The sequence below is a fragment of the Engystomops pustulosus genome, chromosome 1 (genome assembly GCF_040894005.1).
Source record: "Engystomops pustulosus chromosome 1, aEngPut4.maternal, whole genome shotgun sequence".
NCBI classification, from domain to species: domain Eukaryota; kingdom Metazoa; phylum Chordata; class Amphibia; order Anura; family Leptodactylidae; genus Engystomops; species Engystomops pustulosus.
Window position 1 is genome coordinate 265,620,432 of NC_092411.1, and position 18,712 is coordinate 265,639,143.

Below are 18,712 nucleotides of genomic sequence, written 5' to 3' on the forward strand. Positions count from 1 at the left end.
AGTATTATAGTAGTTATATCCCTGTACATAGGGGGCAGTATTATAGTAGTTATATTCTTGTACATAGGGGGCAGTATTATAGTAGTTATATTCCTGTACATAGGGGGCAGTATTATAGTAGTTATATCCCTGTACATAGGGAGCAGTATTAAAGTAGTTATATTCTTGTACATAGGGGGCAGTATTATAGTAGTTATATTCCTGTACATAGGGGGCAGTATTATAGTAGTTATACTCCTGTACATAGGGGGCAGTATTATAGTAGTTATACTCCTGTACATAGGGGGCAGTATTATAGTAGTTATATTCTTGTACATAGGGGGCAGTATTATAGTAGCTATATTCCTGTACATAGGGGGCAGTATTATAGTAGTTATATTCCTGTACATAGGGGGCAGTATTATAGTAGTTATATTCTTGTACATAGGGGGCAGTATTATAGTAGTTATACTCCTGTACATAGGGGGAGTATTATAGTAGTTATATTCTTGTACATAGGGGGCAGTATTATAGTAGTTATATTCTTGTACATAGGGGGCAGTATTATAGTAGTTATATTCTTGTACATAGGGGCAGTATTATAGTAGTTATATTCCTGTACATAGGGGGCAGTATTATAGTAGTTATATTCCTGTACATAGGGGGCAGTATTATAGTAGTTATATTCTTGTACATAGGGGGCAGTATTATAGTAGTTATATCCCTGTACTTAGGGGGCAGTATTATAGTAGTTATATTCTTGTACATAGGGGGCAGTATTATAGTAGTTATATTCTTGTACATAGGGGGCAGTATTATAGTAGTTATATTCTTGTACATAGGGGGCAGTATTATAGTAGTTATATTCTTGTACATAGGGGGCAGTATTATGGTAGTTATATCCCTGTACATAGGGGGCAGTATTATAGTAGTTATATTCCTGTACATAGGGGGCAGTATTATAGTAGTTATATCCCTGTACATAGGGGGAGTATTATAGTAGTTATATTCCTGTACATAGGGGGCAGTATTATAGTAGTTATATTCTTGTATATAGGGTGCAGTATTATAGTAGTTATATTCTTGTACATAGGGGCAGTATTATAGTAGTTATATTCCTGTACATAGGGGGCAGTATTATAGTAGTTATATTCTTGTACATAGGGGGCAGTATTATAGTAGTTATACTCCTGTACATAGGGGGAGTATTATAGTAGTTATATTCTTGTACATAGGGGGCAGTATTATAGTAGTTATATTCTTGTACATAGGGGGCAGTATTATAGTAGTTATATTCTTGTACATAGGGGGGCAGTATTATAGTAGTTATATTCTTGTACATAGGGGGCAGTATTATAGTAGGTATACTCCTGTACATAGGGGGCAGTATTATAGTAGTTATATCCCTGTACATAGGGGGCAGTATTATAGTAGTTATATCCCTGTACATAGGGGGCAGTATTATAGTAGTTATATTCTTGTACATAGGGGGCAGTATTATAGTAGTTATATTCCTGTATATAGGGGGCAGTATTATAGTAGTTATATCCCTGTACATAGGGAGCAGTATTAAAGTAGTTATATTCTTGTACATAGGGGGCAGTATTATAGTAGTTATATTCCTGTACATAGGGGGCAGTATTATAGTAGTTATACTCCTGTACATAGGGGGCAGTATTATAGTAGTTATACTCCTGTACATAGGGGGCAGTATTATAGTAGTTATATTCTTGTACATAGGGGGCAGTATTATAGTAGTTATATTCCTGTACATAGGGGGCAGTATTATAGTAAATATATTCCTGTACATAGGGGGCAGTATTATAGTAGTTATATTCTTGTACATAGGGGGCAGTATTATAGTAGTTATATTCTTGTACATAGGGGGCAGTATTATAGTAGTTATATCCCTGTACATAGGGGGCAGTATTATAGTAGTTATATTCTTGTACATAGGGGGCAGTATTATAGTAGTTATATTCTTGTACATAGGGGGCAGTATTATAGTAGTTATATCCCTGTACATAGGGGGCAGTATTATAGTAGTTATATTCCTGTACATAGGGGGCAGTATTATAGTAGTTATATTCTTGTATATAGGGTGCAGTATTATAGTAGTTATATTCTTGTACATAGGGGCAGTATTATAGTAGTTATATTCCTGTACATAGGGGGCAGTATTATAGTAGTTATATTCTTGTACATAGGGGGCAGTATTATAGTAGTTATACTCCTGTACATAGGGGGAGTATTATAGTAGTTATATTCTTGTACATAGGGGGCAGTATTATAGTAGTTATATTCTTTTACATAGGGGCAGTATTATAGTAGTTATATTCTTGTACATAGGGGGCAGTATTATAGTAGTTATATTCTTGTACATAGGGGGCAGTATTATAGTAGTTATATCCCTGTACATAGGGGGCAGTATTATAGTAGTTATATTCCTGTACATAGGGTGCAGTATTATAGTAGTTATATTCTTGTATATAGGGTGCAGTATTATAGTAGTTATATTCTTGTACATAGGGGCAGTATTATAGTAGTTATATTCCTGTACATAGGGGGCAGTATTATAGTAGTTATATTCTTGTACATAGGGGGCAGTATTATAGTAGTTATACTCCTGTACATAGGGGGAGTATTATAGTAGTTATATTCTTGTACATAGGGGGCAGTATTATAGTAGTTATATTCTTGTACATAGGGGGCAGTATTATAGTAGTTATATTCTTTTACATAGGGGCAGTATTATAGTAGTTATATTCCTGTACATAGGGGGCAGTATTATAGTAGTTATATTCTTGTACATAGGGGGCAGTATTATAGTAGTTATACTCCTGTACATAGGGGGAGTATTATAGTAGTTATATTCTTGTACATAGGGGGCAGTATTATAGTAGTTATATTCTTGTACATAGGGGGCAGTATTATAGTAGTTATATTCTTGTACATAGGGGTAGTATTATAGTAGTTATATTCCTGTACATAGGGGGCAGTATTATAGTAGTTATATTCTTGTACATAGGGGGCAGTATTATAGTAGTTATACTCCTGTACATAGGGGGCAGTATTATAGTAGTTATATTCTTGTACATAGGGGGCAGTATTATAGTAGTTATTCTCCTGTACATATGGGGCAGTATTATAGTAGTTATATTCTTGTACATAGGGGGCAGTATTATAGTAGTTATATTCCTGTACATAGGGGCAGTATTATAGTAGTTATATTCTTGTACATAGGGGGCAGTACTATGGTAATTTATCAGAGAAGGTATTGTAGTATGTTTTTAGTGTACATATATGGCAGTATTAAGTTGTGTGCTCTTAAAATAGAAGCATTATTCCTCTATAAAGGAGGAAGTACGAGTCTCTTTCTCTGTGGTGTACATGTTGACTCCACCCACATCACAAGGCCACGCCTACTTGTTTTGACCCCCGCCCACAGAATAGGGCCACTTTTACAGTTTTTTCCAGGGCCACTTTAAATTCCCAATCCGCCCCTGTTAAAGGACTACTGCCTTCCAATTCAAAAAGTTTTGTTCCACATCAAATCTCAAAAGTACAAATTAGAGCAGTGACTGCCTGTAAATAGGAACAGTAAAATTGTATAAATATTTATTAAGTATAAAATTAAAAACTAGGCTCATAGCCAAAAAATTCTTGCATTAGTTACATGCATATACAGGCTTAGGTACCTTTATTAGGACCAGAGACTCTTCCAGCACACTGCCTGAATATTGGGGTCGGAGGAAATGCAGATAATGATGATCTGTCACCTCACTAGTCACCCACGTTACTTCACAATGGAGGCTGGAGTATCACTTGGATCAAATTTTTGGGTATTAGCCCAATAGAGGACCTACTAGCGTGCTTAAGTAAAAAAGCCAAGAATAGGCTATTTAATTCCCAAGGATATTAATTCTATGGCTTCCACCCATATATAAAAATCTTATGAGGTGCCGTGTAGCAGTGACATCTAGCTGCACGGTCCCACAATTACACCTATGCATCTAACGCGTTTCCTTGCTACTGATCACCGTAGCAGTTCATCAGAGGTGTGTAATGTATTTAGTAAGAATATGGCGGGTAATGGCGTGCCCTCTCACACTCAAGCCACGGCCCGTGTAGATCTTGTTAATGTGCCATACTAATGTCTGGGTCAGTGGTTCTCACTGGATCATGCACCCGGTACAAGCCAGTATACTTTGTATTTATTCATTCCTACCTCACTGGCTAATGTATTTTGCACACAGCGCTGACTGACTACCTAGACAGGATAGCGGCACTAGTTTGGCCACGAGTCGCACGTGCACGCGTGGCTATTTATAGCCTAACCTCCGCCCATCGCCGGAGGGTATTGACCAATAAGATTTGACTACACCACTGTAGATACCCCGCCTCGTCATGACGGACCAAAGGCGTCACCAAGGGAAGCACCTGATCTACCAATCACCAGAGTCGTGGTGGAGTCTCCACCCCCCTCAAATCACGGCCAATCCCATTGCAGTAATGCAGTGACGTGGGTGAATATGTGTTTACATGGGACGTTACAGTTGCGGACATGTATGGTAAGTGCCAAAAGACAAGTGAACATGCCGATATAGGCTTACTATGCATATGGGACAGCAAATTCAGATCAGGTGCCCAGCCATCTCAGAGGATTGAGCACAAAAGCATACAAACATCACAGGGAAATAATTGATCCAGAAATGTTAGCAGTATCCCACGGGAATGCAGTACTTTATAATTCAGCGGGTCCATATTGTGTCATCCACAGCATGGATTCATGCAGAATCAGGTTACCCAGTCGAGATTCAGGATCATAATCTCCAAATAGATCCCAACCACAGCCATAGAGAAATGGGAACATAATGAATGACAAAAATAGCAGCTTCCAGAGGATCCAGTAACATACTAGTTATATAAAGCATATGTATGTTAATTGCTCATTCAATCCTTCAGGCTGTATCGTTCTCAAAGTAAAGAGCCATCTGGATTCACGCTGCAATAATTTTCGTTGAAAGTCCCCTCCTCTCGTGGAAGGTGCCACATCCTCTATGGCTTGGAATTGTAGCACCTTATGGTCACCACCATGATGTTGCCACACATGGCGTGCTACAGCTGTGTCTTCACCATTGTTGCTATCATTAACATGGTCCCTGATCCTTCTCCTGAATTCACGACTTGTCTGTCCCACGTACTGCATCCCACAGGTACTGGTCATCAGATAAACGACTCCAGTAGTCTTACAGTTGGCGAAGTCCCTTATCCAGAAAGTCTTTCCAGTAGTAGTACTAAGGAAAGACTTTCCCAACCGGAAGTTCTTGCAGGCCTTACAGCCCCCACATCTAAAGGTCCCCTTGGGTTTCTCCGGGAGCCATGTTCCCTTTCCTGTCTGTGGTTGAAGGTGACTGTGGACTGTTACATCCTTGATATTGCGACCCCTTATGTAAGTAATTGAGGGATAATCATCAATCGCGTCCATAATATCTTTATCCATCTTAAGAATGCCCCAATTGTCAGATAGGATTTTCTGTAACCGATGATGGCAACCATCAAACGTGCCTATTATCCATACTTTCTGATCATCAGTCTCACGTTGCCTTGGGTTTAAGAGATCATTTCTCTGTCTTGTCAGGGCATGGTGGTGTGCATCCCTCAAGATTTGTGAGGGATAGCCCTTATCAGTAAATCTCCTCTGAAGATCTTTAGCCGCTGCCAGGTAATCCCCTGTTGCAGAGCAGTTCCTCCGCATCCTCAAATACTGGCCTTTTGGTATACCCCTTTTCAGGGGAACGGGGTGCCAGCTCTGCCAGCGCAACAAGCTGTTCGTTGCTGTGGGTTTCCTAAAGACCTTTGTTTTTAGATCTCCCGAAGGAGTAACGGAGATCGTAACATCCAGGGCTAATCTCAAAGGTAAAGAATAGGCCCAGCTCATTTATATTGAGCTTCTTCTTCACAAATTCCATGAAGGATGTCATCACAATATGGCTGAGGTCCACTCCTCCAAGTCCTCCTGGAAAACCACCTCCCTCTCCCACCAGCCCAGGTAGAGGTTTGCATATGTGGGAGCACAAGGGCTCCCCATTGCAACCCCCCTGAGCTGGTGGAAGAACTTCCCCTCAAAGAGAAAGTAATTTCTCCTGAGAACAAAATCCAGTAGTCTCAGGACCAGAGCATTATGTGCCATGTGGTGCACCCCTTTTGTTTTCAAAAAGTCTCCCACAGCCTCACAGCCCTTAGAGTGTGGTATAGAGCTGTAAAGGGCCTCTACGTCCAAACTGGCAAGCAGAGTACCCACTTGGAGCACCACTCCATCAATTCTTCTCAAGAGTCCTTAGTGTCCCTTATATAAGAAGGGGGTGAGGTGACAAATGGACACAACAGGGTATCCAAGAAGATGCTCACGTTTTGCGTAAGACAATCCACACCCAAAACAATGGGTCTCCCTTTTAGGAGAGAGAGCCCCTTATGAATCTTGGGTAGGGAATAAAACGTGGCCGTGCTGGGGTGATCTGGGAGCATAAAATCTAATTAATTTTTAGAAATGAGCTTATCCCTCAGGGCATCATGTAGGATCCCTGAGAGTTCCTGACGAATTGTCCCCATAGGATTCCCAGATAGTGTCTTGTAACAATGTTTGTCCTTCAGGATCCCGAGGCACATCTCGACATATTTGTCCCTCCCCAGCACGACCACGTTCCCCCCCTTATCAGAAGGTTTGATCACAATTGTGAAATAAGCACAGAGATGATATAATATTGAATATTGTGCACTGCAACTGCTAGTTGGACAATACCAAAAACAAAAAAATTGCAAGACTAAGTAGGACAAATATGTAAATTGTATATAGCAGCAAAATCACAAAAAACAAGATATTGTAAATAGTCTGTACAAAAATATTACATCTGTGTCTGCTCAGTCAGAGACGATGCTTTGCAATTTATCTCCATTAGGTCTAACGAAATAACCTTGCCAAGAACTTTCCGCATACGACTCCATACACAGTAGAGAAATAGTTAAACATGACGTCTCTATGGCACCAGAACGCTTCATCTCCCCGGCTGTTAGCACGCTCTATGAACACTCACCAATCTGGAAATGATTGTGCTTATTAAGATGAATTTCTCATCACACTGATCTCCTTGTCTATGTTCATCGGCCATTAATGATAAGACGGCAGATTCACATTCCTACTAATCATTTCTGATTCATTTCAAGATGTTGTGTAGAAGTTCTTTTGGTATTAAAGTAATGTAAAAGCATAAAATGGCAAATATAATAAAAGCAAAAGAGCTTATGAAAATAGGTTTTTGGAATATTATTCAGATTTTCTGTTGTTTTGTTCCGTAGGACTTGTATATCATTTTTGTGTAAGGGCCCTAAAATGTTATTTTTCGCCTTTGCCTATTCTTAGGGTTTTGAGCCCCATTGTCTCCATACTGAATAGAACTGATTTATGGGCCCCAAGATTCAAGGGTGACTGCACCCTCCACAACCCCAGAGTTTATGGTCTTTTTTTTGCAACAAAGAACAAAGTTGCTATTAAACATGACATAAAATAGCTAAAGAACCCCACATGATCCACCTAAAAATGATATTTTGGTTGCATTTTTAGTACAAAAAAATTCCACAAAAACATTTATTCCAGCTTCCATGATAGAGTGATGACTGAAACATTCCAGCAACAATTATTCATCCAGCACCCCTAACGGGATATGGAGAACTGCAGTTTAGATCCATGTTTAGAGCCATAAAAGAGAAAGATAACTATATGAATGCTGAAGATCTGACTTGGGAAAAAACACTCTTTATTCACAATTTGGACAATGGGCAACCTGGTGGGAGTACCAGTTGGACCTTCAGTAATCCCAGGCATAACTTAAGACTCAAAAAAGTAAACAAGAGAAAAAACGGCTCACCCTAAGTGGGTCCGGATGGTTTGGAGAACGACTGTGTGCACGGAATCCTAAATTCGATTTGGCGTCCAGATAGCAACTTGGCTCAAACTGATTGAAAAAAAGGGTGGATTTCAGCACTCCAGGTGAACAAAAACGGTTAACGTCAACTTTAATAGGTCTTTATAAAAACGTGCTTGAGGTAGGTAACATGCACACGGAAACACAAAACATTAGACACAGAAAGGGCTGCGGTAACGCGTTTCGGACTATGGAATCTTAACTTAAGACTGCTTAGGCCAAATCTGTCCCAAGCCTCTTAACTATAAGGTGAAATTCATGAGACTAAGATTCATGAAACCCAAGAACGTAACAACCACTGTAGCAGCTATGGGACCCAAGGTGTCTGTGGATCCAACAGCTCAGACTAGTTGGAACACAATAGTCATGAGTAAGGGATGCAGAGAAGAACTGTATGTAGTCCTCCTCCACAGCTACTTTCTGGCATCTGTGCCCTTTAAAAAAGACATCATTATATGTATTCTATAACACATGGCAAGTAGTGCTAATTATCATGCATTTACCCTCCCACTGACCAGGCAGCCTTAGGGCACAGACACACAACGATATGCATTTTGATCTATTGTATATGGTAAAGTGAAAGGGGGCAACCACAGTTTTGTAATAGGGCCCGGTCCTTCCTAGTTACCCTCCTGTTCCACCTTTTAAACCAATTCATATTTTTCTCTTTTGAAATTGATCCATGACAGAGCGGTTTCCGGAGGTTGGGTGGGAATCACTCCTCGCTGGCCACTCCCATGGTACAAGGGACACAGCTCTGTAAACAGAAAGGTAAACTTTGATCCAACTTATCTTTTTTTTCAAACTCTCTTTGGCAACTCAAAACTCTTTGGCATTGTGTACCCTGTTCTCTATGGGGACATGGGGGAGCCAGAAAAAAGGTCTCCTGATGACAGGTTCCCTTTAATTTTACTATCATTTTTATAATAGTACTTTTGGGAAAGAATCACAAGACTATATTATAATTATATGGATGAAGATATCATTCAGTTACATCTTCATACTTGGAACTTGATCATAGCTGCAGTGGATGAAGACTTTGACACTTTCTGCTCTTGTGATTCCTCCAAGGAGACTGTAACATGTAACATATAAGACATTTTAACTGCAAATAAAATTGAGCGTAAACTCAATATTTCAAAGGTTGCATTATACCTTTGTAGGACTATCATTGATTTTCCTCTTTTACATTGTGTGGTTAAACAAATTCTATAAAGGGACGTGTTATAGGCCGGTGCTTACCATCATCCAGTTCAGCAGATTGCGATCAATAAATGCCTCTCTCTCCATAACAATGTGAACCTAACAAAACTCTCCATAAACACAACTTGCCTTCTGTGTTGCTGACATTTCCAGTCAATAATGACTTTGAAAAATGACATTTAGCTCAAAATCGATAACTCATAACCCCGACGGTATTGTTTTTGCCATATGTATTCAAAATGAAATATATGTACACAAACTTTCATTTATGAAAAGTCTCTGTTTTTGACCTAAAAAATGGTTGTCCTAAGGCAAAATAACTTGGCCCGACCAACATTCTTTAAGCATATGAAACAATGTCAACAGCCCCTCATAATTTACCCCAAGTTTATGATTTGGGATCGTGCCCACCTTTATGACCTCAGTGAATGTGATATTTGCAACTAAATTAAAATGGTAAAAAATACAAATTCGCTAGTAAAAAAAAAAAGTTGATCAATAGAATTAATAAATTGAATTTGTGTATAACAGAACTATAAATGGCTATCAAAATGAAAGGGGTTGGCCATTTTATTTAATGAGTGTGTGGGGTGGGATATTAGGTAATTTACCAATATACATATAGTAATAGTTCTGCTCCGCTTTCTTGGTATGTAAAGTGAAGCCTCCTGTCTTTTACCTCATCAGCCGGAGATTCCTGACCAAAAAATGGCCGCAGATGGAGGGTCATGTGATCTCAATTTCCACAACAAAGTTCCCTTCCAGGACCTTAAGCTTCTATTCAAGAACACTGTCGTAAGGTCCTGGAAGGTAGATCAGTCGTGGACAGTTATGACCATATGACCCTCCATCAGCAGCCATTTTATTCACAGGAAGGGTATCGGATTAGGTAAGAGATATTTCTGAACTTTACTTTAAGAAGATGTAAATGTAGCTGTAAATTGGTAAATTACCTAATATCCTGCCCCCCCACACTTACACCACATTACAAAAAACATGAGGTAAAGTGGTCAATCCCTTTAAGCTTATTTGTTTGTCAACTTATTTGTCTCAACTCAGAGTTCTATGTCATGATCTAACATCATGTGCAAGTCTTTATCTATAAGGGGGAGGGGGGTGTCCACTACTTCTAGAGAAAATAAAAACTCCTCCACGACTGGAACATACATCAGTTCCACATTCACTTCACCTCCTCACCTCAACACTCAAAAAGCATAATTTTAATTTTCCTCTCACACAGTGGTAACCTCTTACCACCGCGTGAGCAGAAAATAAAAATGTAAAAACTTTTTGTTGGGGCCCATTGTACTTCCCAATGTGACCATTTAATATGCTGTACAACATGCTAGCAATCTGGAGAAAAAATTATGTATAAGGTGGCATTAGTAAAACTTAGTTGCATCATTTAATTTTTTACTAATTTTAATAAAAAATAAAAACTGTTTTCCAATTTCAATTAAATATTTATTCAATGAATAATTTGATTCAATTATATTATTTTTTGTATTTTTTTAAAACTATTTTAAAGAGGTAAAAAAGTTGCAGTATATTGCACTACGTTGAATAGATACTGAACTGGTTACCGGTCTAGTAACTTTTGGCTCTCACGCCTACCATTCGTTATGACATTCAGAGAACGGTAATTGGTGTCACTATGCCAGATCTCATGTGCCCCAATAGCAGAGATGTCAGTGTTACTTGACATACTCAGCCTATACTGTGTGTTTAGGGATTCTGTGGCGGTCTATTATTTGTTACATGTTTATATCGGACTCGGCTTGTTTTAGTCTGATCCCTGCCTGCGTTGTGTTTGTGTGAACGTCTTGTAACTATTCCTGTTGCCCTGACTACAGTTTTTGTATAGAGCGTGAAGATCATGTACATTGCTTTTAAAGCATTTTAAAGCTTTTAGTAAGGTTTTTTTTTTTTTTTGCACGCTATATTTTTTCTCCATCGCAGATTCAAAAAAATTACTATGTTTAATTTTTCAACTTTTTGTATTTTTTTTAACATTTTGTTGTAACTGTTTGTGTTCAACTCCCCATCACAATAACAAATTTTCTGTTGCATTATAGGTACAAAAAATTGAAACCTTGGTGGCAACCGATACCCCTGATTATAATGAGGTCTGTCAGGTTTGGGAAATGGTGTCTGTCCTTTCATTGGATAACAAGAAACCCTATATGCAGGACCTTTCCGCAACAGAATGGAGAACATAATCGAAACTTCGCCAGCCCTATTGTATTCAATCAGGTCCATCAGGATTGATTTGTGTCTATCTGCACGCCAGTGTTTGTTTTTCCTCTTGGCAAACAACGTTTTTCTTGTCTGTTCTTGTGGTCAGTGTTTTTCAGTATTTGTAAAGTTTTGTAAACTCTGCACATCCAGCCTGTGTGTGTTAGGGTTGGGTAACACAGAAGACAGGGGATAGTGTGCCCTGAGCTTGTCCCAACCTTTGTCCCTTCCTATAGCCCCCCACGCTAAACCGTGGGGCGACTACTTGAAGACTTGAAATACACTGGATAGGTGTGGGAAGGGAAACACAAACAGACTGGCAAACATAAAACACAAAAGAGTGGTAAACTAGCCGGAGTCACAACGAGAGGGTACGTCAAGAACAAAGTCAGTAAGCAAAGAGTCAATGTCAAAACCTAGCCGAGGTCACAGCAATTCAGACACAGAGCAGGTCAAACCTAATGCAGAGAGCGAGTGATGAAGGCACAGGTGACTATTGAGGCTGCAATTTATGCAGCCAGAACCCCACCTCCAGAACCTGATAGGAGCTGGAAAACTTCTGAGAATTAACCCCTCATGGTGCAGAATAACCAAGCAAAATAGCAGGCACCATGCAGAGGTACCACAAGTCTCAGCAGTTCAGAACACAACTCCTAGACAGCGCGAGATCTTAGCAGCCGCTTCCCGGGACTAGAGGTGGAGTTTGAGCGAATACGGGCCGGAGGTCGGAGAACGCTGCTAACACCACCAGAAGAACCAGAAGTACCAGCATTTTCTCCAGCGAACCTGACAGTGTGTCACTTGTATTTGAAGGCCGCTAAATGAAAAAAATAGAAGGCTGGTAAATGATGTCACTTCCTTGTCCCAACCCCTTTAAGAGTCACATGATTGTGTTGCCTAGAAACCTATCCACAAATTTGGGACATCCTTGTGGAATCTCTAGTTTTTACATTCCGATACACTTCTATGGGAGGGAAAAGTCACGAGCACGAATAGGATCTGCTCAGAGTTTTGGGTCTTGGGCTGTGAAAACCATGGATGTGTGTATGAACCCACTGAAATACATGGGGCCGTTGAAACAAAACCGAAAATAACGTTGGTGCACATGAGGTCTTTGACATATCTGGTTAGCTGTATGATGCAAATATCTTAATCGGAAATCCATGTTGACAACCCATATCGTGGTCACTATCGTATCGAGCCCTTTCTCAGGATACCTTTTTTTGGACAGGAGAAAGAGCATAGACCTGGGTATCACTTGTCTGTTTGGATTTCCTAAAAAAAGATATTTGTTTGATACAATTGTTTTAATTTTGAATATATGACCCAAGGACTTGAATATTTTGAGGTAATTGTGGCAATAGTACAAGAATATTGTCATATTTTACTGTGTGTAGATTGCTTTTCTAAATTCCTTTCCTAATATATAAATCCTTATTACATTTAGGGACAAGTCAGAGAGCAATAGACCTGTCATAAAATCACAATATACCATAAAAACGTATATTATAAATATATAATTATATAAGATCATTATATATTTGCAAATAACATGGATGTTAAGGTCAGATGGTATGAGGCCCACGATGGCAGCCAAGGTAAATGATATGCAGGAAACAGTCCAAGCCTGGGATGACAGCAGGAACACAGAGGAACACTGGTAAAGCAGGAACACGGAGGGACACTGGTAATGCTGGCATGGACTGGAGACACCGCTGGACTGGAACCCTGGCTGCCACCGCAGGCCTCATACCATTTCCCACCGTGGTCCAGAGGGTCCACTCGTCCACAGACTCCTCCCATAGAGACTTTTAGTTCTCTTGTCTGTGTGACCGTTACAGCAAGATCCTGCCATGGACCCCGCCAAGGCCATGGATCCAGTCATGGACTGTTCCAAGGACTCATACCAGTTGCTGGCAGATGTTCTCGCCCAGCAATCTCAACTGATTTTTTCTTGGGGCGTGGATCCGAGTAGAGTTTCCACCCTGCTCCAACAGCTGCTAGACTCCCGACAACCACAGGCTCCATTCCTGCAGCTTCTATGTTCTGCTCCAGCTTCCCAAGAGCCACTCCAGCCTACTTCCATGCCTCAACAGCTGTCTGATCACCAGCAACTACAAGTATGGCTTCCATGTCAGCCTCGCTTGGCTCCGGTGTTCCAAAAGCTTTCAAGTTCTTCTCCGGCTTTCCCAGAAGTCACTCCAGAGTCTCCTGCTTTCCCAGAAGCCACTCCAGAGTCTCCGGCTTTCCCAGATGCCACTCCAGCTGTTCTGGCTTCCCAAGGGCCACTTCAGCTTCCGGCCCTACTGCTTGCAGAGGAGTCTATGCAAGTTAGCAGAGTACGTCTCTCGGCCAAAGGACACTCCAGACACCTTGAGGATATCCTCAGCTTGTTCCCTGCCAGGTCCACGGACCTCATCGGGGTTTATCCTGTTTCTGCTTTCCTCCTCAGGTATCTCATCCCCAAGATGAATTGGAGAAGGCGAAAGAACAGGCTGAAGAAGAAGAGGGGCCCTAAAGAGGGGGCGGGTACTGTCACGGGTGCTCCCGTGATCCATGTCTCGGATCACGGGTACACCCGTGCTCCGCTGGGTGCCTGTTCCCGTCCCCGTGCCCGGACTTGCCTCTCCTGGCTTCTGGTTGTGCTTCGTCTCCCGGCGTGTGGGCCGCACACCTCCTGCCTTCCAGGCTGTGTGCGCCCTAGCAGTGTCGACTTCTCAGGACTTAAAGGGCCAGCGTCCTCCTGATTGGAGTTCGCTAATCCGGCCTCGCCCTTATAATCCAGCACCTCCCTTCACTCCCTGCCAGATCTTCTCCTAGGATCTCCTATGGTTTCCATACCAGGTTTCCCTAAGGCGTTTCTGTGGAAGAGAAAGCCCATTAGCGTTCCCAGACACTTTCCTGTGTTCCTGTCTCCAGCGTTCCCAGACACCTTCGTGTTCCTGTGTTTCTCCAGCGTTCCCAGGCACCTCCTTGTTCCTGTGTGTCTCCAGCGTTCCCAGATGCCTCCATGTTCCTGTCTCCAGAGTTACCAGTGTATCTCCGAGTGTGAAGTCTTCATTCTGCCTCCATGCTTCCTGCTGTGCCTTCCAGGGTTCCAGTCCAGTGGTGTCTCCAGTCCGTGCCAGTGTTACCAGTGTTCCTCTGTGTTACTGCTGTCATCCCAGGCTCGGACTGTATATCCTTTACCTGCATATCTTTTACCTTGGCTGTCACTGCGTGCCTCATACCATCTCCCGCAGTGGTCCAGAGGGTCCACTGGTCCACAGACTCCTCCCTCCGGACTCTTCCCATAGAGACTTTTTGTTCTGTTGTCTGTGTGACCGTTACAATGGACACAACCCATAGTAATAGGCCGCCACTAACAAAACAGGGTCTCTCTGGGAACCCCACTAGATCATATAACAAGGGGGGATTCACTGAAGAGCGTGCTTGATTAAGGTATCCCAAATTACACTAATTTCTTGAAGAGCTCACTGACGTAGTTCATTCAGGAATAAAATTTAACTTTTATTAGATTCTAGATAAAAATAACAAAATAAGGTCCCACCCCCAAAGTAAACAAAAGACAAGGTTAAAACCTAAATAGGTAGTACAGACTCGATGCAGTTCCGTACTCAGTGGGTAATAGCATATAGATCATATAACAACCCTGCTTTTAGGTGTAACACCCCCAAGTTTGGTTTGAGTGATAGATAATAGGGTACCCAATTCATTGGAGTCAGTGACACCATTGTAACAATTTTTTGTGAGAGAGTTATTTAATTAAATAACAATCCACTTACAAAATGTACCTCACTGAGGAGCGGGAAAGGTGACATGAACACGGGGGGCAAGAGAAAAATCCATGAAGCATAAATTATTGTGCTATGCAAATGCTAAGGGATCCATATCATTTGGACCGGTTGTCCAAGTTTCCTTTGCCTACTCTCACAGCCCTGATAAGTCTTCTATCTCCGTAATAAGGATTATTCATTCTTATCCTTTTTATAGCTGTTTGCATTTGTATTGTATGTGTATTCCTTTGTTTTTCTATTATTCCTCTGACAATTGTACTCTCTCTACTTGTAGCTTTTAAAGAACTTAAGTATCAGAAGGGTGGCGCTATTTTCTTTAAAGGGAACCTGTTATCAAGAAGGTCAGTTATACATGATGATAGGTACCAATAGCCTATGGCAGGTTGATTTTCAATGCTTTTTCATACCTCTAAATAATTCAAGTGATTTTTAATAGTTTCTTTGACATTACTTGGCTCCCCGCCAGTGGTGTGTGGTGAGGCCCTAGGTAACCAGGTAATACTAGAAATCAACTTGCCAGAGGCTGTTGCAATCCGTCATCATGTAAAAATTACCTTCTTGATGACAGTTTCCCTTTAAGTAATCTTATAGCTATATATTACTAAATTATTGATGGAATTTTGTAGACCGGCACCTATATTCCTTCTTATTATAAGGTAATAAGAAAAGTATAGGGGGTGGCAGTGAAGGTTTGAGTGGTTGTCGGGGAGAATAAAATTTAGCGCATATACGCCATCATGCTTTGGTGAGCGGGTATAAGTGCTCATAAGTGAATACATTACTTGCACCTGCAGTGAGGGTTTGTCACATGTACCAATAATAACATGGTGTATACTGCCGTAGAAGAGCGGTCTTTGCTGCGTTTTTTCCGAATTCGTCGGGTTATCATTCGGCCACGCCCCCAGATTTCCGTCACGTGCATGCCGATGCCGATGCGCCACAATCCGATCGCGTGCGCCAAAAACCCGGGGCAATACAGGGAAAATCGGCGCAAATCGAAAATATTCGGGTAACATGTCGGGAAAACGCGAATCGGGCCCTTAGTAAATGACCCCCTATATGATAAATTTGTTCCTTATGGGACCTCAGTCTTGTTTGAAACTCCTATTTCGGCCTCCATATACCCTGTTTCCCCTAAAATAGGACATCCCCGAAAATAAGACCTAGTACAATTTTGTTCAATCTTAGTACTATAAGGCCTCCCCTGAAAATAAGACCTAGCAGCAGTCATTGCTACATCTCACCCCAAGCTGTACATTAGTATTAGTAGATTTTTTCGATACTGCAATAGGTTGTGACATAGGTAAAGAATTTGTGGAATAAAATCACTGACTGTTGCAGGACAAATTGCTAAACATGAGAGATTGGGGCCAAATAGTTGATTTTTTGTTCACCAATAAATGTTAATTCTTGTTAATGGAAAAATAAGACATCCCCTGAAAATAAGACCTAGAGCCTCTTTAGCAGCAAAAATTAATATAAGATGCTGTCTTATTTTCGGGGAAACAGGGTAGTTTTACCATCTGCAGTGATTATTTAGTTATTCTACAGAAAAAGTGTAAAATGAATACATCCTTGTACGTCTACTTCTGCAATTGTTCACTGAGCTACACTATTTCATTTGTTTTTCAAATTAAAAATATCTCTTGCTAGCGACTGTGTCACATCCGGCGAGACAGAGATTCATCAGCCGTGATCTCTAAAATCGAGTGTTACATTATTGCCGTGCTAACGGCAGGAGAATTATTAAGGGTCGTAATTGAATCTGTCAATAAGTTAAGTTGGAAAAAAATTAATCAACGGCAACTTGTAAAAATAAAAATCCCATCGACTTTTTCTTGCATTATTATTTGCATAGAGAAATGGATACAGATGTCGCTGAATATTACACTTTTAATTGGGGACAAATAGTGGAAAGACATTATATTGGTTTTCCATAAAATAAACTTTAAAATATGTTATTAATTTAAAAAAAAATTGATTCAGTTGGAAAATAATCTTACAGGGTCTCTACCTTAAATAGGCCTCAGTTTTCATGGTCAAATTTGCTGCTACACCCATTTTAATTACATTACTTAGGGATTCTTTATGTCTCCATGACACCAATTTACATTGGTTAATTCAACTAGTTACTTGGTTATTCCTTCTTTTCAGTTTGATCACATGTCTCTCCATAACCAGATAAAACCTACACAAACCAATACTCTATTTAAAGGAAACCTGATTGTTGTATTTGTCCACTCTACACCAACAGCAGCGTCAACTACTGACCTTTCCTATGGTACCGCTCTAGTCGTCTCCAGTGTTGTGAGGCTGCTCTAGGGTTCTCCAGTGTTGTTAGTCTTAGTGGTTAGCATTACAGCCTTGCAGTGCTGGGGCGTCGACAGAGTGGACCGACTGTTTTTTGGTGCACCTTTAATATAGAGTGTGCAACAGCACAATTGTGTAGGACACTGTATGATAAATCTGGTGCACGGTCCAACTGAGCACCAGAACGCCCCTTTCAGTGGAGAATTTTGTGTTGCATCAAGTATAATGCAGCCATGACACATATGTGGTGCGGATAATTCTTAAAAGAAACCTACCATTTGATTTCATGCATTATGGACAAAACATACTTGCTGTAGCTACACTGATACACTGTTAGATACACTAACTGATACACTGAAAGCTACACTGTTAACATCATGACTGACGAGAACTAGTATTCTCGAAAGCTCACCATCAAATATACTCAGTTAGCCTCAAAAAAGGTATCACCTGAATTCTTCACTCTTCTTCTGCTCTCCATGGCTAACACGGGAAAAATCTACAATAGTAGCTACACTGATGCAGGAACATATCTTGTAGTTTTGCTGAAAAAACAATTATAACATTCAGGATCTTGGGAAAGCTGGATATCAGCCTGCACATTACCCAAAACTCCCTTAACTGTCCAAACAGGACTAATCAAGCTGAGTTGGATCACTCATACACAGCAGTTGGGGTATGGTGCAGCAATTGATTATTTCTTCCTGTCAGGCACAGCACAGTGATTACGTAATTCTCTGCACCAGTGCATACTTTATGTGAGAGGAGAAGCACCAGAGCAGCCACAGGAGCGACAGAGCCTCATTATCAAGATATGTTTCTGTATCAGTGTAGCTACAGCATTCTCAAGGTATGTTTGGTTCATAACGCATGAGATCAAATAATAGTGCAACACCCCTGCAGGCTGGTAGTTGCGAATAGCGCCCTCTCCAGGTTAGGAGCTGACAGAAGGGACTCATGAACCCTCTATGAAGGTTCTAGAACCTGGTCATTATGTAATAGCAGCTGTACATCTTGCCTGAACGTGCAATGTTGCAGTAGGTTTCCTTTAAATACATGTGCAAGCAGTTTCATTGGAAAGAATGTACAAAGTCCAACAGAAAACTGGTGCAGGGGCTTTATTAAATTTGGGCCACTGTGTGAACAACAACATAAAGGGGCACATTTACTAAGGGCTGTGCGCCAGTTTGCTGTCTGACTTTTCTG